Source organism: Pinus tabuliformis, chromosome 1_2 (genome assembly GCF_031772625.1).
Source record: "Pinus tabuliformis cultivar Carrire ecotype Pingquan chromosome 1_2, CPIR1, whole genome shotgun sequence".
Taxonomy (NCBI): Eukaryota; Viridiplantae; Streptophyta; class Pinopsida; order Pinales; family Pinaceae; genus Pinus; species Pinus tabuliformis.
In genome coordinates, this window is record NC_142298.1 from 521,969,180 (window position 1) to 521,995,516 (window position 26,337).

The window sequence follows — 26,337 nt, forward strand, 5'->3', positions numbered from 1 at the left end:
ATTTTCACACAGAATTTCTTTGTGTTGCTTTGATACCAAAATGATGCCAGCCTAAGCTGACAATACCCACATTATGCAAATAAAATTGCATGTCACTGGTCCCAGGCCTTAATCACCTGATCCATGGTGAAAACCTTCTTAAACCAAGGTTTAATGTTCTTAATTAAGTTTTATGCGGAAACATTATATTTGACTAACCACAGTTTGACCCTTAATTAATCCTTTCCATTGGGACTTTATACACCCTCATAAACTTTAGTTAATCTTTATGCCCCACGCATATTAACCAAACCCCACTCTTTAACTTTGGTTATATTCAAACTTAACCCATAAAACCTTTATCCGCTTTATTTCTATTATAATTCTTATATAATAGAAATACTCCACAAAGCATACATAAACCTTACCTTTCCACCAATCCACGGTCTTTGCACATTTCCCAACGCTCTACCTTTATCGCATTCATCCTCCACCATTGATTTCACTCCATCAGATCAATGGCTGTCATGTCGTATCGCCACTTAAACCCATTCATCCACCAGAACTCAAATTACTTAACTTGCGTTAATAAACTTCTTGGGTCCGCTCAGGCCCAAGCCTTATTGGCTTCTATCTCCGCTGTCGATCTTACCATTCAATTCGACGGTTGTTGGTCCACCCGATCAACAAACCTAATCGGTGATACTCCACCGTTGATCAAAACCTATTTGATCCAACGGTTAACAACGATATCAGGCAAGCCACTTGCACGAGGATTACCCGTTTGATAAAGTGGTTTTCTCTCTCCTACGACGTGCTACATGTCGACTGCTAAATGGAATCAGGTGACTACCCCGAATTACCACTTGCCACTTTTTCTCCACCCGATAAATAGCTTCCGCTTATAAAACTGCCTTCTTCCTTGACTATTGCACGAGCTGATTGGCGCACGATGACCGTTAGATATAAGAGGCCATCAAATCTATGGTTTGTGGGACTTCAACTAGCACACAGATTAAAATGGCCTTAACCCCCGCAGTTGACTATGATCTAAGAGGTTGAATATGAGATCGACTGCTAGGAGCAAGTGCAGGACTTTAGCCACGATCAAGGAAATCCGTACTCTCCTACCCCTACAGTTGTTGATCACCGTCGATATAGCAGATTTGTCGATCTGACGATCCAGATCTATTCCTCCGCCATTCTTCTTTCGCCATTAATATCCATTGATCTAAACAATCTGACGCTCCTATGCACATTTACTTCCTTCCTTCGTGCCTTTATGTGGTTTCTCAAAGTTCTCTGTGGTTTCGGTTTACTTCAGGGTTTAGGGTATTTAGTTGTCCTGCAACACAACCCCCTCTTGGACTTAACTCTGCATACTTTAATCACTGTCACTCCTGAATCTCAACTATGATCCTTCGAATGGATTCAAGCGATCCAATACGATCCTTCATATCACTTCTTCTCTGTGTTCTGCTCAAACTCCACCTGCAACCTCTGTTACACAGAACTTACTCTAGTTCACACACAAATTATAACTAAATTACTCCATACACACACATAAACTCAGAATCGAGTTGTTTGTATTAATAAATAGATATTTACACAGTAACTCTCTCCTTGGCCTGATCTTCTGTATCAGTGGCCTTTGTTTTCCTACCTGCTCGTAGGCTTACAATCAAACCTCTAGCTCACAACCTCTAAATATCTAACTTGACTAACTTTTTTCTCTGCCTTTTTGGCTTACATTTATACAAAAGGATTCTATAACCAATTCCTGGTTTAGATCCATAAACTTCTCAACAATATCCTAAAATCTCATCTTTATCCCTAAGGATCCTCTTTAATCCACAGATCATGAAACCAACTCCTAATCTAATATTTACAACTAATTCTCAGATCATGAATATTCTCATTTGTCACGCTTCGAACCAATCTCTATGCTTGATACTTTTAACAAAGATTTTTTATGAAGGGATTATGGAAGTTATGACCTTGGACAAAATGCCATAGAACGATACTCATCATCGTTCAACCTTATTGCCATCCTCTAACAAAATTGAGAATAATTTCTAATCTATGTTTTCATCTGAGACCCTTAGTGATCCTCAATGTCCAATATCTACCCTTTCTTCGAGTTCTGAACAGAATTTAGGGAACATATCGGCAAAGATAACCCATAAATATCTTAGTGAAACTTGGGATAACTGAAAATATTCGTATAGGAGCTTCTTTTCTTTAAAAGAGATTCAAACTTTCAAAGCCCTATTTAAGGAATTTCACGACATCTTTGCCTGGTCATCTGAAGAAATGCCAGGAATCAACCCTAGCATAGTTATACGTGAAATAAAAACTTATCTGAATGCTAAGCCCATTAGACAACGATTACATCCTATACATCCATGAAAAGCTGGCGCAATCAAGACTAATGTTGAAAAATTGTTGAAAGAAGGATTCATCTACCTCGTTCCTTTGACTGACTGGGTATCAAATATTGTGCCCATTAATAAAAAACAAGGAACTATTAGAGTATGTGTTGATTATCAAGATATTAATAAAGCTTGTCCCAAGGACAATCATCCAACTCTGTATATCGACCAAATTTTCGATGACTGTGCCCGAAATGAAATTTTTTCATTCATGAATGGAGTTTCTGGAAACAATCAGATAAACATACTCCCTGTCGATCAATACAAAACTGCATTTATATGCCCATGGGGAACTTTTTCTTATCGCAAACCCCCATTTGGTTTGAAAAATGCTGGTGCAACTTTTCAGTGAGCAATGACTTATGCATTCCACGATATCAAGCATATTGTTCAGCCTTATTTAGATGACCTTCCAACTCATTCAATGAAAAGGAAGGATCACCCATTGCACTTAAAAGCAATTTTCATTAGGTGCAGGCACTACAATATTCACTTGAATCCACAAAAATGTGTTCTTTTTTGTGAAATCAAGTCGGCTTCTAGGTTTCATCGTTTTGAAAGAAGGTGTTTGTGTCGACCCCCTCAAGGTAGAGGCAATTTTGAATTTTCCTACTCCTTCTAGCCTTACTCAAATCCAAAGTTTCTAAGGGAAAGTAAACTTTTTGCATAGATTCATCCACAATTATGCCGAACTAACCCAGGGTTTTACTCGACTGTTTAAAAAGGGCATTCCATTTTTCTGGGATGAGCTTTCAAATAAATATTTTTATGCATTAAAACATGCACTGACCAATTCGCCATTACTGCATCCACTTGATTATCATCAAGATTACTTTATGTACTTAGTCGTGTGTGATGCCACCATTGGCATGGTGTTAGTCCAAGAGGATGATTCTAGCAGCATACTTAATATTTCAGTATAAGTCTCACTAAAACTGAGATTAAATACGCACATGTGGAGAAGCTAGCCTTGGCAGCTATACAAGCTGTTCAACGATTCCGTCACTGTATACTTCTCCGAAAAACAACTGTCATTTCAAATTGCAACCCTATGATGTATATTCTCACTAAAAAATTGCTAGGGGGAAATACTCCAAGTGGATAGCTATCTTACAAGAGTTTGATTTGGAATTTGAAAAATCCAAATCAAAGAAATCTTTGATTTTCACCGAACTATTGTGTGACTTTCCTCATATTGATATAGAAACTATAACAAAAGATTCTTTCGTTAACGAATCTCTCGTTCTTTTTAGTACGTCAGATCCGTGGTATGGAGATATCATTATATATCTCCAAACACAAACTTTTAGGCTCAAATTGTCTAAAACTGATCGTTGTCGAAAATGATACCAATCCCAACAATATAATATTATTGGTGACACTCCTTACCATCGCGGTACAGATTGTGTATTCTGATGTTGTTTGACTCTCCAAGAGGCTGAAAAAACATTAAAGACTACCATTTTGGAGTGTGTGGTGGTCATATGTCTGGGTATGCTACTGCCCAAAATATATTAAGTGCTTGGCCATCAATGTTTAAAGATTTCATTACTACAGTTTGCAAATTCCATAATTGCCAAATCTATGATCACAAAATGTGAGCACCTCCATCTCCTCTTCACCCTATCATAGTTGTTGGTCCTTTTTCCAAATGGGGCATTGACTTCATCACCTGTAACCCTCACTTAGCCGAGGAGCATGGGTATATTATCCTTGTAGTCGATTACTTTACGAAATGGGTCGAGGAGATGCCTACATATAGAGACGATGACGAAATTGCAATAGTTTTCATTTTCAATCATGTTATTGCTTAGTTTGGTGTCCCACAAGCTATTGTTACAGACCATGATAGTCATTTTCGTAACTTTATGATGCTCGAACTATCTGCACAACTTTGCCTACTCCATGATGGCTCTACTCCGTACAATCCACAAGCTAATGGTCAGGTCGAACTTGTCAATAAAGTTTTAACCAATATGATTAAACAAATAGTTGGTATTCATAAAGGAAACTGACATTCTATGCTCTTTTCAACACTGCAAAGACATCGACCGATTTTAATCCTTTAAAACTTGTTTATGGTTTGGAATCAATATTATCCATTGAATGTGAAATCCCATCCCTAAAACTAGCTATCAAATTATTTCCTGCTACCTTTGCAGATGAAGAACGCTTTGTACATTTAGCACATTTAGATGAAAATCACCATGATGTCGCACTCGCTAGCGAGGCTCACAAAAAATGTGTCAAAGCTCAGTTTGATCAAAACGTTAATCCTCATTCATATTCAGAAGGTGACCTAGTCTTGGTTTATGATCAAGTTCATGACAAGTTAGGCGCAGGAAAGTTCGAACCCATGTACAATGGCCTTACATCATAAAATGTGTATTATCTAAAGGAGCCTATGAGCTAGTTGATTACAATGGTATTCATTTAGGAAAGCCAAGAAATGGTTTTTACCTAAAGAAATATTATGCATAAATTTTTGGTGAAGATCTGTACATTATTTACCTTTTTTTTAGGTATGTGTGATAGTTAATGTTTTTCACATTTTCTATTACTTCTCCTGCTTATCTCGTTCTTAAACTTGATTTGCAGATGTCGACGTTCTCTCATACTTACATTGGATTTGATGATGGCGCTAGTCGTAGTACTCGAAATTTATCTTCCACAACCTAGGTTATCTATTCACACAGCGATGAGCTAGTCTATATTCATGGAATATGTCTCGGTCAAACAACCAACAACATAGCGGAATATAACATAGTCATTTAGCTATTAGCCGATGCCATCACATTTGGTATTCGACATTTTATTGTTAGGTTAGATTCACAGCTCGTGGTATTACATTTAAACGATGTCTATACAGTAAGAGTCCAATAATGTTAAGAGTATTTTTACAAGTCCATCTTTTGGAAAGGAAATTTGATTATATCAAATATCAACACATTCTGAGATATTTAAACACATTGACAAATGCATTGGCGAATCATGTTTTAAATAGACATTTGCAACATTTGTAAATTAAAAACAATATTCATTCATACATTGATCAAGATAAACAATAGGAAAAAGTAGTAGTTTTTTTTCATTAAAACAGAGTTTGTATAAAAGCGTGTGTCTACAAAAATATGTCGTCCGAGGACATAAGGCCCCGTGGCCTTTTATTTTCCGAATATGCTGACACCAAAATTCAAAATGTGGTCCTATAAACTAGAACAATTAAGCATGGTGATTCTCATGATAGCAAACGATAACACGAGCAACTCGATGCAACAAACGTTTAAGGGGCCTTGGAACCCCAACTACATGTCTTTGATAGGCACGGGGAATGTCATATGCCCCACTCTTTGGGATATTCGAAGTCAACCTCTCAAGGTTATGTTCTAGCTCTGTCAAGATATCCTATGTCTCTGGGTTAGCTATCGTAGCTTCTATAGGTTGCTCGCCTCGTCTATCAAATCGTCTCAACCCTACTGGTCAGGTTGGGTCCACATCTGCACATGCATTTCGGATAATTAGCCTTTGAAGACATAAAAAAACATAAAAATTTAAAAATTTGGAAATATGTCAAAATACGAAATTCTCACCTAGATCACCCCACTGAGTTCTGACTGGAGGTGGGATATCAGGATCACCTCTGTAGTCCATCCCACCATACAAAAACTCCTCAATTAGAACAATCTATTGGTCTAACCAATCAAAAAACTCTGCAGTATACCTCACTATTGGTCCATCACCTCCATGGCGTGCCATCAGTGCAACCCACCTCATCATGCATGGATCCCTAGGACCCCCCTCATCTACTAGAATATGTTGTGGCTGGAGAATAGGAATCCTCTCTAGGGAAAAAGCAACAAGAATGGAACCATAACCGAAATTCTTCATTTTTCCATTCTTGCATCTAGTCAATTGGCCCTTCATGTTCTCCACCACTCCCTTACACTAATTCTACACCGTGGATTCCCAACATTCCATGACCGTTTGCATCTGTACCCATGTGGCTAAATGAAGGGCAAAGCTTCCACATAGTTTGCAAACAGTGAAAGTAATCACTCGCAAACTAGCCGGATGATCTCCACCATTGATCAATCCCGCTTGATCCAATGGTTGACACGTAATCTCGTGTGGATTTTTTTGCGATGTTTAACAAGCCGAGAGCACGCGAGAAAAGCAGTTTTCCCATGCTATGTGTCAACCGATAAGTGTAATCACATAAAATTTCAGAATACAACTTACCACCTTGAGACTGTGCGAGAAACAACTTCCACCTTCGAAGACCGCTTTTCTATTTTGTTTAACTTATGCGCTTGTTAGCATGTGATAATCGTTAGATCTATTGGATCTGTCAATCAGACGGTTCAGACCTTTTCCTGGGTTTCTTGCGAATTTATTAGGTTTTCCTCATTCCACCAAGGTTTTAGCGCTTCCACCAAGTTTAATCTGTCTCTAAGTTATATTTAGGATATCGCTAACTAAACTCTGTGGTTTCGAAATACATTCGAATTAACTCAATACACAGTGAACGAAGATTTAAACGCGATAACACAAGATTATATAAAATCTAGTTTTAAAGGGCCAAACTGGAAATCAACAACATTCAGAAATATTTCGAAGGAACTTCAAACCTCCGGGATTGACCATTCATGCACAGAATACACAGAAATATAGAGAGACTTCAAATTTTACAGTCTAATCCTCCACAGCCAAATCCCTTTACATTAATTCAAAACTTACATAAATACCTGTACATACAACAACCAGATCCTAAATCAAAGGATCGAAACTGCCTAATCCTATCTAATCTGCAGGATATTCTCCTCAAGAATCTCAACTAAGCCTAACTACTTGAATTAATTACAAGATAATCCAAATCCTTGAATTCTAGCTCAAATCCTATCTAGAAAGCTTTGTAAAGTGACAGCTAAAGGATCCCACTCCTTTGCTTGTAATTTTTTTTTGTATTTTTGGAATAAAATTCGAAGCCTTTTGTCTCCAAGCCTCATGCTCCTGCATCACCTTGATTCCCAACAAACATTCATATTAGTTTCCAAATAGAATAAAGGCCATTATCCTTGCACTCCAACCTGAGATAGCCTTTCTAAGGTTTTCTAAGGTTTAACCATCAAGGATGTCATGTGGACTAGGTAACTAATCGCCCAATAACAACATCATGATCATTTACAAATCATTATCCATAAAATCATGATAAAGCAAGCATCATTCAATTAGCCAATGAACACCAAACAAATAGAAAATGATGTACATTACTAGTATAAGTGTACACACATATGTTAAATACTTGTATGCCTACATATGAAGAAGGGTTAATTGTTTTCATCCAACCATAGGCTCATCTCCACCTCAATATCTCTACAACTGGACATCCTTTACCCATAACATGATACCACCAAGGGAACTCATTTGTCACAAGGAAATGATGGAAATGATGGCCACTCATCTTCATAAAGTAGTTGAGCAGTAGAGATCCCCCTACCCAAGGATATGGGGTCTCCATGAATTCACATATGCCTCCTTAGATAGCTTTCAATAACATAAGGGAGTCCCTTCACTACCTATGCAACCCCTTGATTCCCTCCCATCTTAGTGATTCCATGCTCACCCAACTCACATTTCTCTATGCTCATGTTGGTTTTTAGCTTTTATGCTCAATTCTAACACTCTAGTTTGAGTTCTAGAGACCCCAATTCCAAATTGTGATTGAGTCAATCCTTGTATGCTAGTTTTCCTCTAAAACCTCATGTCTCCTTTGCACTCAAAGTGCATAGCTCCTCTGTATCTCAATGTGCATAACACTACCTCTCGACCCACTCATGCACTCTCTACCCCCCTCACTCTAGTCTCGTCACAATCGTTCCATTCTCTTATTATAAATTCATGGGTCAAAGTTGAATATCAAGATGGGTACTTTATCATACCTCTGATTAACATCTTCATTATTCTAGCTACCTCTCCATCCCTCCATAATTATGGGAGGTTGGCTATTTAACTACTAGGCCTCCTCCTTAACTGATTCCTAGGAAATGAAATTAGAGGGAATAAAATTCAAATTCAAATTGGTAAATTTGGTAGGAAAGATGATCCCTTAATCCTCCCCTCCCACTCCTAAAGCAGTTCCTGCTGAGGGTATCATGGTCAATGTAGTTTTTGATGGAATTGGGGCAAGAAAAGGCTTCATTTGACTTGTGCCTTAGTCAAATGGATAAATTCGATTTTCCACATTAGCAGGATGTTTTGGATTACAGTTAGCTAGAGTGACATGGCCTTGTCTACTAGTTAAGTCTAAAAATTCGAGTTTGTAGGCTAGAAGTAGAGTTGTGCATGGGTTGATTGCTAAGATCTAGCAATCTATTTCAGTTATTGTTAGTTAAACTTAGTTATTTGAGCTCTAGTCATTAGTTGAGTAGTTATAACACTTGTTAAGTCACTGATCTCTCAGTTAACTAGTCAATCAGCTAAAAATAGACCCAGTCATGCATGGAATTCGAATTTCCTAGTTGAGTGGATGGAAAAGGCACATTTGTATTTATAATCGTATAATGTTGACTGTACATTTCTTTTGCACTAAGAAGCTGATCAATTCCCCTTGTATTTGCGCAAGTAAATATGGAATTTCCCTATTTTTAGGAGCTTAATTTCCTCTAGGATTGCACAAGGAAATAGGAGGTTGGTTTAGGCTTGAACTGACTAAGTGTTTGCCATAGCAGGTCAGGAAGCAGGAGAATAGTTTTGCAGTGTAGGGTGTGCTTTAGAGTTGAAACAAGACATTGTAATTGTTTCTCTTTCTCGTCTTAATTAATGCAAAGCAACAAAGGGGTTTTTCCTAGTTGGGTTCCCCAGTAAAATCATTGTGTTCCTTGTGTTTTGATGGTTGCATGTTATTGCATGTGTTTCTATCCTGTGTTTTGCTTTCCGCAGAATAGTAGAAGAACCTTTTGTCTCTTGATTTCAGTTCGATTTCATTACCAGTAGAAAATTTCTTGCAATTTTCACATGGTATCAGAACCTCATAAGACTACATAGAAACCTTGTTCCAGATATTCTCTTAGAGAAATTTCAATTTGCTAATTTTTTGGTGCAGATTCTATTTAGTGCAAGAAAAATGCCTTTCAACTGATTGAGGTTGGAATATGAATTAGAGGAAACCTAGGAATTTTGGGCTTGGAAAGATAGGATGGAATTTGTCCTGGCTGATAATGGAGTATGTGAATATACACAAACTAATATTCCAAAACCAACAACATCAGATGCACAAACAATTTCTCAGCGGAAGAAAGACACAACAAGAATCGGTAGGATTATTCTGGAGGGTGTCAGAGATTATGTGGTTTCGAACTTGCATCGAAATGTGACTCCTTTTGCAATGTGGAAAACTCTCACAGAAGTGTAGCAGTGATGCCAGTAAATTGGCATTGAGAGATAAACTTAGGAAAATTTGAATGAAGAAAAATGAAACCATTCCTTAGTACCTATCCAGATTCACTCAACTTCAAGATGAAATTGGAGGAGTAGGAGAAAATGTGTCATCATCTGAACTTGTGAGCTTATCACTCCTTGGTCTTCCGAAATCCTGGCACAACTATTAAGATTCAGTTAATGGAAGAGACAAGCTACCAGATTGCGAGAGACTTTGGTTTGATTTGGTGCAAGAGCATATCAGAAGAAACACTATAGATGGTGTTACATCCATTGCAGATGAAGAAGAATATTGTGCTCTAGTTGGTAAAGGAAAGAAGGCCAAAGGCATGAAGGCCCAAGGTGAGGCAAAATCAAACCATAACCATGGAAAGAGGAAAGACCTCAGTAAAATTAAATGCTTTCACTGCCATGAATATGAATATTATGTAACCAAGTGTCCACACAAGAAATCAAATAAGGAGCCTACAGCAAGAGCAAGAGGAGATACTTTTGCATCACAATTTGAGTTGGATTTCACCCTCATTACTTGCATGGAAATCATAGTCAGAGGGATTGAATGGTACCTATACTATGGTGCTTCATATCATATGACATGAAGTAAGGAGTTCTTCAACAGCTTAGAGGAGAAGGAACTACAATTACATATATAACTTGGAGATGATGGGAGGTATATTACCAAATGGATTGGCACTGTCACCTTTAAGAGGGAGTCATGCTCTCATCTTCACCTAAATAATGTAATGTATGTGCCTAGTATGAAGAAAAAACTATTTTTTGTAGTTGTGCTTTAAGACCATGGACATGATGTGGTGTTAATTAAAGGAAAAACTTATTTGAAGCATGTTTCTACTGCACAAGTAAACAAAATTGGTGTTTGAGTTAAAAATGTCTATAAGCTAGAGGAATATTTTTCCATGCTTACAATTATACCTCCAGGAGTGAGGTGGGCCGATGTAGAGCCTTAGTCCCAGAGTTGCATAGGTTTAGGCAGCGTCTATAGGAGAGTTGTATCAGTTCCAATATACTCTTCTCATGGATCATTACCCTTTCTACAAGGGCCCATAGTATTCAGTAGCATAAGGATCAATGTTAATTGATGTAGTCATATCTTGAGCGAAAATTGCAGGCTAGTAGTAGTCAAAGACTCAAGAGACAATTGTAGCTTAGAGATACAATTGATTCAGTGTTTTGGATGCTTCTCAGTTGCAGTTGTTGCAATAACAACAACAATACTGGGAGGGAGTTGTGTTACAATACATTCTTACAGGAGCAATATTGGGGTAGTGCGGAACCCTTTTCTTGCTAAGAGGGAGCATTGGAATCGTAGCAAGAAAAGGATTTATTTGAATTGTGCAGTTAGCTACAGTGACATGTGTTAGTCTCACTCTCATGTGATGAAAACTATTATAATTCCAAAACAATTAAATTAATTAAAATCAAGAAAGTTGGATTTAATCCTACCTTTCTAGATTGAGTTTGTTCCTCATGGTTAGGAGTCATTTTAGGCTTAGTTGGTTGAGATATTCTCTCGAACTAGTTAGGCTCCTAAATTAGTGTTTGGTTGAGGAATTTGCTCAACCATAGTGTCCAATATATACGTACTATCTTGAGACAAACTTCCTCATGTATTTATTTGTACTATTATCATTCTTTGTACATTAGATTGAGAATGAGAATGCGAGGAATATAATACACTGAGGCTCTCAGGCCTTTGCCGCCATGTCTGATTTGTGTATATTTCTACTATTTATTTTATTAATGTTTTATTAGTTGATTGAATTCCCTTCATGTGGTATCAGAGCTATGCTATCTCTTAAATTGCTATTGCCAGAACTCATATCGCCCTCATTTCAATCTGTGCCAGTATCCTCACTGGTGCTCCTGGTGGGTTCTTCTTCTTCAATATCAGGCAAATGACTAGTACTCCTCATTGCAGGAGTCCGATCAGATGACTTTTCCATGGGGTGATTAGAATCGAAAGTCAGGACAGCATCGGAATTAGTCCTGGCCGTTGTAAGAACGTTAACGAATTCTCTACTTAAGGTTATACATTCCTTGTCGCTTGATACAAATGACACCACAGATGTATCAGACCAGCTAGGCTGTAGACGGCGTGCAAGTCGCCTTATCTCAATGCTGCTAGCATCTGTTCTCAACTGTTCCATGGTTACATGAATGTCCTGGATTCCCTCGTTATCTTCTTCTAGGTACTCAGGGGTGGGCTTGCATTCTCTATTACAGGGAAAATTAGCAGCTAATACACTGAATGATGCATTAACAGAGCTTGATGAGCATGGCCCAACACCATGGGATGCAACTTCCATTAGTTCTTTCCCATCTGATGCAGGTTCCATCGGTTCTTTTCTGTGGGATTGACTTATGTTGCATAAATTAAATGAGCCCTCAGTGCTACTATTACTATGACTCCAAGTGGCTCTGCTGACATCTATGTTATGACCCGACGAGCCTTGCCAACTGGTGGGCGGGCTCCTGATTGGAGAAGGCCGTGCATGGAAATTTGCATATATGGCGCCCTACGCTACAAACGAATTCTCATGAAAGAACAAAATTCCTGAGGCTCGGCCAGTCTCAATCATTCATGTGGAGGCTGATCTCGATGAACGACCAAAAACCCATTGCTGGATGAGGGTTACTGGGAAGATATGAGCATAAATTTTCAAATGGATAAATTCACTTCCCTCCTGCTGGCCACGATATATCCCGTGTTCCAAAGTTCCAAACATGTCGGTTCTGAGTCCATCAATTAACAGAAGATAAATAGAATCACGAGTCCATTCAAAATTGTGTCATCTACTAACAGGTCAAAGGATTTCTGGGTGCGTTTTCGTAGCTGAAATCTTATGACGAAGAACGCCCCGATCACCAACAACATCATTACAGCTATAAAATCAAATCTGCTAGAGACCAAGGCTACAAATTTTGGTTTCTTGTGATTGAAGGTACAAATCGTGATAGCATGAATATGTCAGTTGAATGGTCCCTACGTGGCGCTTCACATTGCTGCATTGAAGGAGTTTCCGCCACGTGAACATCAAGAAGAAATTGTTGGCTCCCCATTAATGGCGGTGTAGAAGGTAAACGCTGCCGTGTGTTTCGTGGCATGTGCTTAAATATAGCCATGTGTCTGTTTACTAACGCCTGCGGGTTTTGGTGTAACGGTAATCGTGACTCCAACAAGTGGTATCAGAGCTAGAGGTCTCGAGTTCGAAACACATTGGGCTCGCGTTGGGGGGGAGATTGTTGGCTCCCCATTAATGGCGGTGTAGAAGGTCAACACTCCCGTGTGTTTCGTGGCATGTGCTTAAATCTAGCGATGTGTCTGTTTACTAACACCTGCGGGTTTTGGTGTAATGGCAATCGTGACTCCAACAGAAATTGGAGTGAAAGGTGTGAATTTTCCATTGATATTAGTTATTACAACCGAAAATCATTGATTCGAATCTGCAAGGAAGAGGTACATTGGGTCTTAAATAGATCACAATTGTCATAAAGGAGTCTAAAGAATTTGAAATTCATAAAGGAGTCTTAGAAAATTCAATGAAGTTTTTTAATGGAGAGATAATATGTGAAGAAATAAGGTGTGGTTTTTATTTCTAGTTTTGAAGTGATTTTAGTTTGTAATTTTTGGAGTGACTCAATCAAGTCCATTTCAAAGTCAAGTCAAAGTTAAAGTTGTAATTGAGAAGTTGCTTCAAGGGTGTGCGAGCTTGGAATTATCATTGCTTGAGAAGTTGCAATGACAATGTTGTGAAGGTGAAGGTTGATGTACTCCATTATTTCATAAAGACATAATTTTTGTGTGATAGTGAAGTGTCCTAGATCTGTCCGAAATTGGATAAGGGGATCTTAGGTACACTGTGAGAGTGTTTCTGATCGCGCATAATTATTGATATTGTTTTTGTTTTGTGTCTAGTTTTGACACAATATTTTGTAAAAAGATACACATGTAGTACACAACAAGTTGCATACACATAATAAATTCTCTTCATGTAATCAAGCATACATAAGCAAACTACAAGCAATCAAGAAGTTGCAACACATAATCAAAGATATCAAATTGTCAACATCAGCAACAATTCTACAAGCAATTCAACATCATCAACAATTCTACAAGAAATTCAACATCATTCACTCAAGACAATCCAGTTAAGAACAAACTCAAGCATTCCAAGGCAAATTCTACATCAACATTCAACCACAATTAGTCATCGTGTAAGTTGCTAATAATTTTTTTGTAAGTTGGCTTGTAATCAAAGTCAAATTAAGTTGAATTGTAAGGGTGCATTCTCGGTTGAAACCGACACCCTAGCTTTGAATTGATAGGGAATCATTTAAACCAAGTGAATCCATTGTTTATTTTAACTGAGTCATTCCGATCATTGTAAGTGTTTCTCTTGGGTGCATTTTCGATAGTATTCGACACCCTTCTTTTGATCAATCAAGAGAGTGATTTCAAGCAAGTGAAAAGTTCACAACATCAAGCGAGCGTCAAACTGATTGAAGTAAGCATCAAGCGAATGTGAAAGCAAGCCAGTGTGAGTTCAAACAATCAATTGTTAATACAAGTTCAAGCGAGCGTGCAACAATCAACCAAACATCAAGCGAGCGAGTTCTAAAATTCCAGCAAGTATAAAAAGCGAGCAAGCGTGAGTTCCAGCAAGTTGACATGGTGAAAAGAATTCAGTTGTTAAATATTCTTAACAATTTGATCCTCTCAACTACTGAAGACATGGTGTCAATCAATAAAGCAACTCTTGTTGATATTTCAATTACTCTACAACAGGCACATGAAATAATTGAGTTCCTTCAACTGGAGTCGCAACTACAAAGAGATGAGTTGCAACAGAAGAGTGATGCTTCCAAGACTTTCAACCCTATAGATGAAGATAAAGATGTTGATTCCAAATCACTCATCCAAACAACTCCAAGTGTCGAAGTTGTTCGTGATCAAATTGAACTTGCTTCTTCCAAACTATTCATCAAGCCGTGGGAAGAACTTCAAAGTAAAAAAAATCGACAAGGACTAGGATATGAAAAAAATTAAAATAACTTGCATATCCCTGATTATTCTAAGCCGATCAAATTCATCAGTGCATGATTTCTTGATCAAATAACATCAACAAGTCATGAGAAAGATAAAGATAAACCCACATGCAAACACTGTCAAAGGAAAGTTCACATGGAAGATCATTGTTTTGATCTCCATCCTTGTCACCATTGTGGCAAGAAGATTCATTCATCAAATAATTGTTGCAAACAAGACCAACCTTCCAAATTGAAGATCAATTATGCATGGATTGATCCTTGGGAATGGTCGTCAATAGTAAAACAATTGTATAAGTTTTACAACAGAATTCAATCTCAACTATTGTAGCCAACAATCAATTGAAGATGGTACTCTCATGCACCTGGAAGCAGGAGTACAACAATGAAACTCTCCTACACCTGAAGGGGGGGAGTTCAGTATTCAGAAGTCAAATGCAGATGATTGTCTCTCCTTTCAACTGACAAAGGGGGGAAATGATAATGGAATTAAGGGTGGTTGTCATACTGAAAGTCTCAACAACATCATCAAAAGTAGCCAGTGGGCGTTCATCAACATCAAATCAGCCAGTGGGCAGTTTCAACATCAACAAATTCGCCAGTGGGCATTCTCAATATTTTGTCAGTGGACAAGCAAATTCGCCAGTGGGTGTCATCAACATTTTGTCAGTGGACAAAGGATGTTGATTGCAAGCAAAGGACAAATGGATCCTTTTGCAGCTTGGCACATGATGGAGTTGTCAAGCAAAATTTCAGAGATGACTCAGACTTGCAGCTGACTCATGTTCTCTTCTGATTGGAGTTTTTTCAGCATCCAGCTTTGGCGGTTTTTTCAGGCAGTGTTTTTTGAGGATCAACAGTTTCAGCATGAGAACTTGGAAGATGGTTCCTAGTTCTTATTTTGGACTTATCATTGAGGGGGGGAATGTTAGCCTCACTCTCATGTGATGAAAACAATTATAAGTCCAAAACAATTAAATTAATTAAAATCAAGAAAGTTGGATTTAATCCTACCTTTCTAGATTGAGTTTGTTCCTCATGGTTAGGAGTCAGTTTAGGCTTAGTTGGTTGAGAGATTCTCTCCAACTAGTTAGGCTCCTAAATTAGTGTTTGGTTGAGAAATTTTCTCAACCATAGTGTCCAAGATAGACATACTATCTTGAGACAAACTTCCTCATGTATTTATTTGTACTATTATCATTCTTTGTATATTACATTGTGAGTGTGAGGAATATAATACAGTGAGGCTCTCAGGCCTTTTCTGCCATGTCTGATTTGTGTATATTTCTACTATTTATTTTATTAATGTTTTATTAGTTGATTGAATTCCCTTCAACATGTCCTTGTCTACTAGTTAAGTCAGTAAATTCACATTTGTAGGCTAGAAGTAGAGTTGTACATGGGTTGATTGCTAAGATCTAGCAATCTAATTGAGTTACTGTTAGTTAAAATCCGTTATCATAACTCTAGTCATTAGTTGAGTCAATTGAAGGTCAGTTGAGTAGTTATAACAACTGTTAACTTATTGATCTCTCAGTTAAGTAGCCAATCAACTAAAAATAGACCCAGTCATGCATGGAATTCGAATTGCCTAGTTGAGTGGATGGAAAAGGAACATTTATATTTATAATGTATATTATTGAGTGTACAATTATTTTTTATTGAGAAGGTGATCATTTCCCCTTGGATTTGCGCAAGGAAATATGGAATTTCCCTATTTTTTAGGAGCTTAATTTACGCTAGGATTGCGCAAGGAAATAGGAGGTTGGTTGAGGCTTGAATTGGCTAAGTGTTGGCTAGAGTAAGTAAGGAAGCATGAGAACAATTTTGTAGTGCAGGGTGTGCTTCAGAGTTGAAGCAAAACATTGTAATGGTTTCTCTTTCTCATTTGAATTAATTCAAAGTAGTGGAGGGGTTCTTCCCAGTTGGGTTCCCCTATAAAATCATTATGTTCCTTGTGTTTGATAGTTGCAGGTTATTGCATGTGTTTCTACCCTTTCCGTAGAATAGTAGAAGAAATTTTTGTCTCTTGATTTTAGTTCGATTTCATTAGCGGTAGAAAATTTATTGCAATTTCTACAGTTTCTCGCCCATCAAGTTAGTTGTTTGGAAAATTCCCTTAAAAAAATTATACATTACATCACTCGTGGATTTTTTGCTTCCACTAAAGTTTTACAAAGTGTTTATGTTACATACTAGGGAAATTAAAATGGAGTGTTACAACCTAGACATAGAGAAGGTATCTTGGTACCAAAGAGTTTGGCTTTGAGTTGGGAGTTTTCTATTTATAACAAAGCTTCAAGGCTTAAACATGGTGCAAGAGAGATAGTGGTAAGGTTTCAAGATGTGTAGAAGGCCAAGATCATAGAGAGGGAGTGGTGTGTCTTTAACGATGTAGTTATTGTATGAAATCAGGTATTTCAATACCCAAATCCTTCAAGTATTACAGTGATGCTACAAGACATAGTTGCATGAGTGACCACATTGCTCTTAATATTATATAGGATGCATGATTAAGTTCTCATCTTGTTATGTGGTCAGGACTTTTGTATTTTAGTGCATTACTTGTATATACTAATTAGATATGATCATCTTTTTAGCATTATTAACTTGATATTAAATTTTCACATATGTACTTATTCATTAAAATCTTTTTATTATTATCAATGATGTTGTTCCTGTGAGATATTAGATATGGCCTATATGATATAGATAAAGTTGCATTGATGTTGATTTGTAATTTTTTGTGGATATTCCATTGGACAGTTCATCGCAACATATCTAATCAAATAAGTTGAAATATATATTATGAAGGTTTAATTCGTTTAGATTCTAGATTTGTTATTATTGAATATTTTCTTTGTATGAAATGAATAGAACATGGAAAATAAAGAATAACAAATACAATCACACACCATCCACAATGAACACAAATATTTGCTCTGGGAAACCCTCATGATACAAAACCCAATCGGAAGATGAGGTTGCTATACCCTCTTTTCTCTCTAGAATGGAAGTGGAAGTACAAAAGAGAAGACACTCTTTGTGGAGTTAGTTGAGACTTGTGGCTTGTACTACACAACATTAATTCTCCATGTTATGCCCTCTTAATCCCTCTCCTATTTGCTCCGCTCTACTATAGAACAACATACATTCGAATAGAATGGAACCCCTTATTGCTCCTAGTGGCCTAGTTTTAACATAGTTTGATAGCCAACTAGGGCTCAAGTTTGACTCCTTCAACTCTCAACTAGAGTTACAACTTTGACTCTTCTAGAGTCTTCTTCATAGTCCACACAAGGGTAAACCCTCATACATGAGTAATTGAGGTTGATGTGGCATCCACTCATACAATGGTGGTCAAACATGATAAGTCAAATTTTCAGAGGATTTTCTTTTGTATATAAAGTCTAATTGACATGATTCTTACATTATTTCAGACCCCAAGTCTCCAAACTGGGACTCACCAATATAAATGACCCTACAAGTTGACTACTTCGATCTTTCTACTCTGAAAGAATTGAGATAGATGACAAACAATATAATGATCTAATCAAAATTAGATGTGGTGGCTAACAACTACACCTACATAAAAAAATTGCTAATACCTACATCAAAATTAAGCTTCTAAGATTGTTTCTTTTGATAGTAACATTGTTTTACTCATGTATATCGATGACTTGCTACCTATTTGTGCATTCATGGAATCATCTCTTGGTTTTATGGTTGTTATTGAACATTATAAAAGAATTTGTAGAGCCATTTTCAATATTTTATGTTGTAGGCTAAAACATTCCAAATTATGGCTAACCAATGTAACAAATAATTATTTAAAACAAATGAGAACTGCTAAAGAACCACTTAACAAAGACATCAACATCTCATCATATTTAATTAACTTGATATTTTCATGATTTTAACATTGGAATTAATGATGTTGATTTACTTGTGTTTAATTTTCATCAAGTTTGAGCAACCATATCACTTAAATAAGGTGAATTGAGTTTGTGAGTATTAAAATTAGATTGTGAGTGTTTAGTTTAAAATCCACAATGGCATGCACTTGTGCTTCTTAATTTTCTCAGAAATGTTAGTTATTGTAAATTTGACTTATCCTTGGTATCTAATTTGCAAGTATACCTTCATCAATTTAATGGATTGCACTTGATTCTAAACTAAAGGTGATTTCAATCAATTTTTGATGGAACTAAATTCTCCATGTTAAATATTTATGTAAAAAATGATTATACTTTGAACATGAAATTGTTAAAAAAAGGAAGAATTCAAGATGCTTTGTTGGCTTTGTTTGCAAATTTCTTGTCTACTTGTCTTATTTGAACATTTCTTTTGCATATGCATTATGCTTTTTCCCTTGCTTTGCTTTGAGATTGTAAGAGGCCAATTTGAGCAGAGAAGTAGCAATTATTGATCATGGCCAACCATTGAAACTATGTCTAGATCATCTCTTCTGCAAATCTAAACTCCCTAAAGAAAGCAAGGTCATCTATGGGAGGGGTATCTTTCAAAATTACTAGTGATAAGATGATGATTAGAGCCCGAGGATATGAATGCTAAATGTTGAAGGAAATGTAACTAGGTTCGGTCTTCATAAATGTACTTTTGACATTTGTATTTATTCAAGAAAAGAAATATTAATTTTATAATATATGTCAATGAGTTTCTTGCTCATTGAAGTAGGTCTAGCACATTTCAAAGTGCTATAGGTGAGTCAAAGAGTCAAAAGAAATATGTTGAAGACCTTAAGGGTATGTTACATTATGTATTTGGAAAAGAAGGCTCGGTTGAGAAGAACATAGTCATCTCCTGAAGTTAGAAAGGCTCCATCACAATACTAGAGTGTACAATAGAAGGTCTCTACAGTTGCCAGAAGAAGTGTTGAAGGAAGAAAGATAAAGTGCTGGAAGGAGGAGGACAAAGTGCTGCAAGAAAAAGTAATCTTGAAAGAACTTGACTTGTGCTTGGAGGATCTTCTAGTCAAGGGTCTAGGGTTTGGCATTGATCAAGAAAGAAGCTTCAATAAGAGAAAACTTACCGAAGGGTTTTCCTCTCAAGAGAAGAGAGGTTTTGGCCCTAGCAGAGAGCCAACATCTTGTGTTCTTGTTCTTATGTTTTGGTAGTAGTTTGATGAAGTACACACACATCCATTAATAATAAGAAGAAGAAGATTAAGCTAACAAGAAAAAGTAAAAAAACTCCACAAATTGTTATCAAGTAATGAAGAATCACAATACACTTATTTGTCCAACATTCTTCAACACTAAAGACAATGCACATGTAATAATGATATTTATTGATTTAGGCACATGAACTTGAAATTGTAGTTGTAATCTAACAAACAACTAGCCCTTACACTTGATAATGGTATAGTAAGTAGTAGATAAATATGTATAAAACTCTTCATTACTACCATATAAATTTGATTCATATGATATCAATGTCAAGTTAAACCAATTAATCAAATCAAATAAAGTTTAATATAATATATTTTTACAAGTTAAATATATATTTTAAATATGAAATAACAATATTTAATCCCACTATCAATACATTCAAAATTTTAAAATAATTTATATAATGAAAAAATTAACAAAATCAAAATAATTTGATTTTAACTCCACTCATTTAATACTCATTACCAAATTATATATTTTTTACCCAAACAAAAATACTATCCCAAACGTGGGAGTTACTAATAATGTTTTGAAATGCTGCACGTAAGAGGTAACGTACGTAATCATGTTTTAAAAACTTTATTAAACATTCGTAGTAAATACTTGATTCCAATTCAAAGTTGAAAATACCCATCTAATCTTTTAATGAGATTGACGACGTTTTATTTTAAATTGTAATTTCTTATAATATCTTTAGATAAAGAATAAGGTTGACATTTTGGTTTAGAATTCACAATATTACCATTATATTATAATTTATTATTATTATAGGTTATATTTGTTGTTTTATTATTATTATTAAATTAAAGTTATAGTTAAGGTATTAATATTTTTGGTAAATTTTTAAAAGTAGATGGAGATCGATTCACTAAGGATATTTTTACTTTTGTCAAAATTTATGTGGAGGTAGACCTTAGTTAAAGATTACCAAATCGCATACTATTATATCATAACAATCAATAATGGACCCAACCCTTGGATTATGAGAATACAACTTTTAGATGGCGCATATGTCTACAAACTGGTCATCTACAAAGTGACTGTCCACAAAACAAAAAAGAAAGGAAAAAAGACAACCACAAAAGCCAAAAGGATGGCAGTTTTCTGATACACAAGCAACCGATCCAGAAGAGGAAGAACCTATTTGAAAACACCTACAACAATAAATCTCAAGAAGCAAGACTCCCTGGAAACTCCACAAAAAACAATGAACAAACCACCCAGAATAATTCACAGAAGGACGAGATCAAGAACTACACCACTTTAATTCCAAGGTCATCCATCCTACATCAGCAAAGAGAACAACACACCCCTGGGAAAGAAGGTAGTGGCAACAAAAGAACACATGGATCAGAAGGCTCAAATTCTGACAAAGAACTCCCATCAATTACCAAAGAGACACAAATGCCTATTGTTACATCCACACCCAACACCGGTGGTTGGCGAAAAGTGGAAAAAAAGAAAGGTAGAAAAGAATAGGTTAGTCTTCTGGTTTATCTATAGATCTTGAGAAATCGGGACATGATTATTATGCATATGCTTATTAGCATCTAGAACATGTAATTTTTCTCATTATGAATAAATTACGATTTTTCCTTGGGGAAAAAAATGGTGTATGAGACCCTCTTGTTTATAAGACTTGATTGTTATAATCTATGGAGGTGTGCATACTCTATCCTCTTATGAATTTGAATCTATAATTTATTATGAGAAAACAATATGTTATTAATCATTAAGCCCATTCAAATTATACTTTTATAATATATTTTTCCTTCGCGCAAGAATTTGACCTTGTGACCTCTTATGAGGAAGCACATGTTCTTAAACATTAGGCCCACTCAAGTTGTACTATAATCTAATTTTAGGGTAGTGGCTAAGACATATACCAAATTAGTGATGCATGTGAGTCATCTCAACTCTCACTACCTAGCAAACAAAAAAACAAATAGAGAGAGTTAAAAAAGATAAAAATAAAAATAATAATAATTAGTTATAAAAACAAATCAATGATAGTATGACATGTAAATTTGTTTATTGGTGGGTCAGTTTTGTAAGGTAAATACCTACAGAACCCCTTTTCTTATTGTCTAGTTTGGAGTCCCCTTGGAAAAATTTGTAATTTTGTGAAGGCTCAAGATTTTTTCTTGAAGATATAGTTATATACTACCTAATATATTATGCAAACTTGCATATAAATATAAAATTTTCATTCTGATTTTATATATATATATGTGAATATGATTTTTAATTTGTATATAAATAATGTGTTTATAGAGAAGATGTTTTCCATTTTACATGATTACATATTTAGTGGGATGTTTTAATTTTAGATATCATTATAAAGTTTCTAAAAAATTGTTATATTATTATTATTGTAATAGAAAATTATTTTTGATTTTTTTTTTTAATTTGAAAAGAAAATGCTATTTTGATAATATTAAATTATTAGATTTATTATCTATTTTTCCTTAAATTTATTTGTGAGTATTTTTAATAACATAATATTAAAAATATAGTAGTCAAATTGTTGTGCGGAGGTAAATTTTTTGTCCCACAAACAAGGAGATCTCATACACCAATTTGATATATGGCTTGACCATAACTTTAAAATCAAATAATAATAATAATATAATCTAATCATCTTTTCATGTTTCAATGATTTAACCAAAACTCCCAACATTTTCAAATATTTTTCTAAAATCTTAATTTTCATTTTAGGAAATTCCACGACATTTTTTTTAATAAAAATAATTTTTATATTAAAAAAAAATAACATTACAATACATTATGTTCAACCCTCGCCTAAATTCCAGAATTGAAAACTTAACTATGGAAAAACAAACCAAAGGTGCTCTTATCCCAATTGCAACCATTAAAGACCTACCTTAAAAGTAAAATGGAAATGAGATTAAACATATTAACATGAGAAAAGTTTAAACAATTTCATATTTTAGTGAGCGTTCAACTTCTACGCTGTTTCTACCTCTTAAAGAACAAAAGCATAATATTATATATAATATAATTAATTAATAATTAATAATAATTGAAAATATTATAATTAATAACTAAATTATAATAAGTTTTATTAATAAGAACTAAATTATAATAAATTTTTTAATAAGAAATGTTATATTAAATTATATTTATGTAAAATCATTTTTTAATAAGATAATTAGTTGTTTTTTTCTCGAGGTCTTGCTCGGGGCTGCGGACGAAACTGGACTGCTACTAGGTCATGTTGTTGCTGAACCAGTTCTTATGGCCTTCAGCCCTTTGCCATGGCCCCTCCGGATGCAACCCCGGAGGCGACTACTGCCCAACAAGCCTTCTCCGCCCTAGTCAAATCCTTACCACCTCAGCGCCCTCGCCCAACAATCTCTAAGTTTGTGAAGAAACTTGATGTTCTGCAAGAGGTGATTCTTCCACCTGCTCTCCCTCGTATGGCAGCCCTTTCTCTAGCAGAACGAGGTCTCATCGGACAATTCATTGGTCTCTGGCCCTCTCCGAAGACAGTGCAAAGGTGGGTCGAACGAAACTGGTCTGATAAAATACAAGGAAAAATTTCCATCCGCTTCAGTGGGAAAGGGTATTTGACTTTCCACTTTGAATCAAGAGAAGACAAGGATCTAATCTTTAGAAACGGCCCATATTTCATGGACTCGAGAGGCTTATACCTCAACAAATGGACTCCAGATTTTGACCTTGAATTGGATGTCCCTAGTGCAGTCCTAGTCTGGGTTCGGCTCCCTCACCTTCCTCTCCACTATTGGGGAGATGAATCGGTTCGAGCCATTGGGAATGTTGTTGGAAGATTTATTGATCGTAGTGAGCCAAAAGATAACATGCAAGCCTGCGTCCACATATGTGTTGAAGTTGATCAAAGTGGATGACTGGACGCACATCCAACAATTGGACTACGAGCAAATCCCGTTTAAATGCAAGGTATGTCACGAATATGGCCATTTTTCCAATCGATGCTCTAAATTAGTTGATGTTTAAAATGCTTCACAAGATGAGCAATGAGAAACGATCAAGAAAAAGAAGACGGCTTCCAGCCCCAAGGCAAACCCTAAAGCAGTCCCTCCCAAGGCTAACATAGCCATCCCCTCCACCTCATCTCTGAATCCTCCTCTCTTAAACTCTTCCACCCCCTTCCGTGCCCATCCGCTCCCTCCTCCTACTTCATACAACCATTTTTTCGCCATTTCCCCCCCTAAAGATAACCCCCCTTCCATGTCCCAAGTTGATGCCAATGAACCCACCTCCCCTCTGCTAATTTCCTCCTCCTTTTCCCACGATCCTACCTCCTCTAAATGTACCAGGAGTTCTTCTAAAGAGCACGGTGTAACTCTAGACACACAAAAAAAAACAAGGGCCAGGAAGGAAGTCTTCAAAGCAACAGAGATATGAAAACGCTCAAAAGGATATTGCCATGGGTACGCAGAACCGCATAGAAACCTACATTTTGGGACAAAACAGTAAAGAAGCAGTGCATAAGGAACAAGGAGGCCGAGCAACTCTCCGTACCCATCACACTCAATGATGAAAGTTCTATCTTGGAATAGCAGGGGACTAGGGCACCCCTCCAAAATTGTTGCCCTAAAAGATAATACATCAGAAACTAGAAATCCTATTGCTACAAGAAACAAAACAAGGACACCAGGAAATGAAAGGAATCATTGGTCAGCTCAAGCAGTATAATGGATGCATAAGCGAATCAAGGGGTGCCTCCGGGGGAATTGCAACCCTTTGGAACCACAACATTTGGAAACACATAATAGATACAGTCAGCCAGTACTGGATTAAAGTCACTCTAGAGAGCTTAATAGATAACAAAAGGATTGTTATCTACAACATCTATGCACCAATACACTATAGAGACAAAGAGCAGTGTTGGACTTCCCTCAAAGAAGACATAGATGAAGAAGGAAACAACAATATTATTCTTGGTGGAGACCTCAATCTCATACTCCACTCCAACGAGAAAAGAGGAGGCTATTTTTCTCATGACCCTTGCAGAACACAGTTGGAGACCATCATGCAGGATCATGATCTAGTTGACGTTGTTCCAAAAAATCGCAGATTTACTTGGAATAATCGCAGACTGGGCAAAGGGAATATCATGGAGAGGCTAGACAGGATTTTGGTGAATGTCACGCTCCTCTCATCTTACTCCACCGCTTATGTTGTTGTTCTCCCCTACTCAGCATCTGATCATTACCCCACAACTCTTGTTCTCGAAGCCCACTATCCCTTAGGGCCCATACCTTTTAAATATAGTCCACTGTGGAGCAGCATTCCTACTGTTGAGGAGATTGTTAAAAACACATGGAGTCAGCACATAAAAGGGTCATCGGGATACATATGGGAAAACAAGTTAAAAAGGACCAAATGCGCCTTGAAGGAATGGGCAAAAAACTACTACACGGAACCTGAGAAGGACAAAACTGAAATAAAAAACAAATTGGAGAAAATTCACAGCATAACAGAGGAACGAGGGCTCTCCCAGGAATACAAAGCACTCGAAGGCGATCTCTACTTCCAGCTATATCGTGCCAATAGAGCGGAGGAGCAAAAATGGAGAATAAAATCAAGGCAGCTATGGTTGCAAGGAGGTGACAAAAATTATGCTTTCTTTCATAAGCAGGCCACTGTTAGGAAAATTAGGAACAATGTTACCTCCATCATCAATGCTGAAGGCAATCTCCAAACCACTCAAGGTGCTATTAAAAAAGCAACCTCAGATCATTATAGTGCTCTCTTAACTGAAGTGAAAGAGGTTGAAGATTACTCAGAACTACTGCAACACCTCCCCACTGAGATCAGTGAGGAAATCAATGAAAACCTGATCAAGGAGATTGAAGAAGAAGAAATAAGAAGAGCTATCTGGACGCTTCAACCAGACAAAGCTCCTGGCCCAGATGGTTTCCCCATCTGCTTCTACCGAGCTTATTGGGGAATAATAAAAAAAGACCTTGTTAAGATGATAAAATGGACTCAACGCAAGGGCAAAATTGGAGGATTCACTAATGCCACCCATCTTGCCCTCCTCCCTAAAGAGAATCGACCTTCATCCTTCTCCTGATTTTGACCCATTTCACTCTGCAATTCATCTTACAAAATTCTGACCAAAATCCTCGCTTTTCGTCTTAAACCTCTTCTCCCCTCGCTCATCTCTGAAAATCAAGGAGGCTTCTTGGCCAATAGAGAAATTTCTAACTCCATTCTCC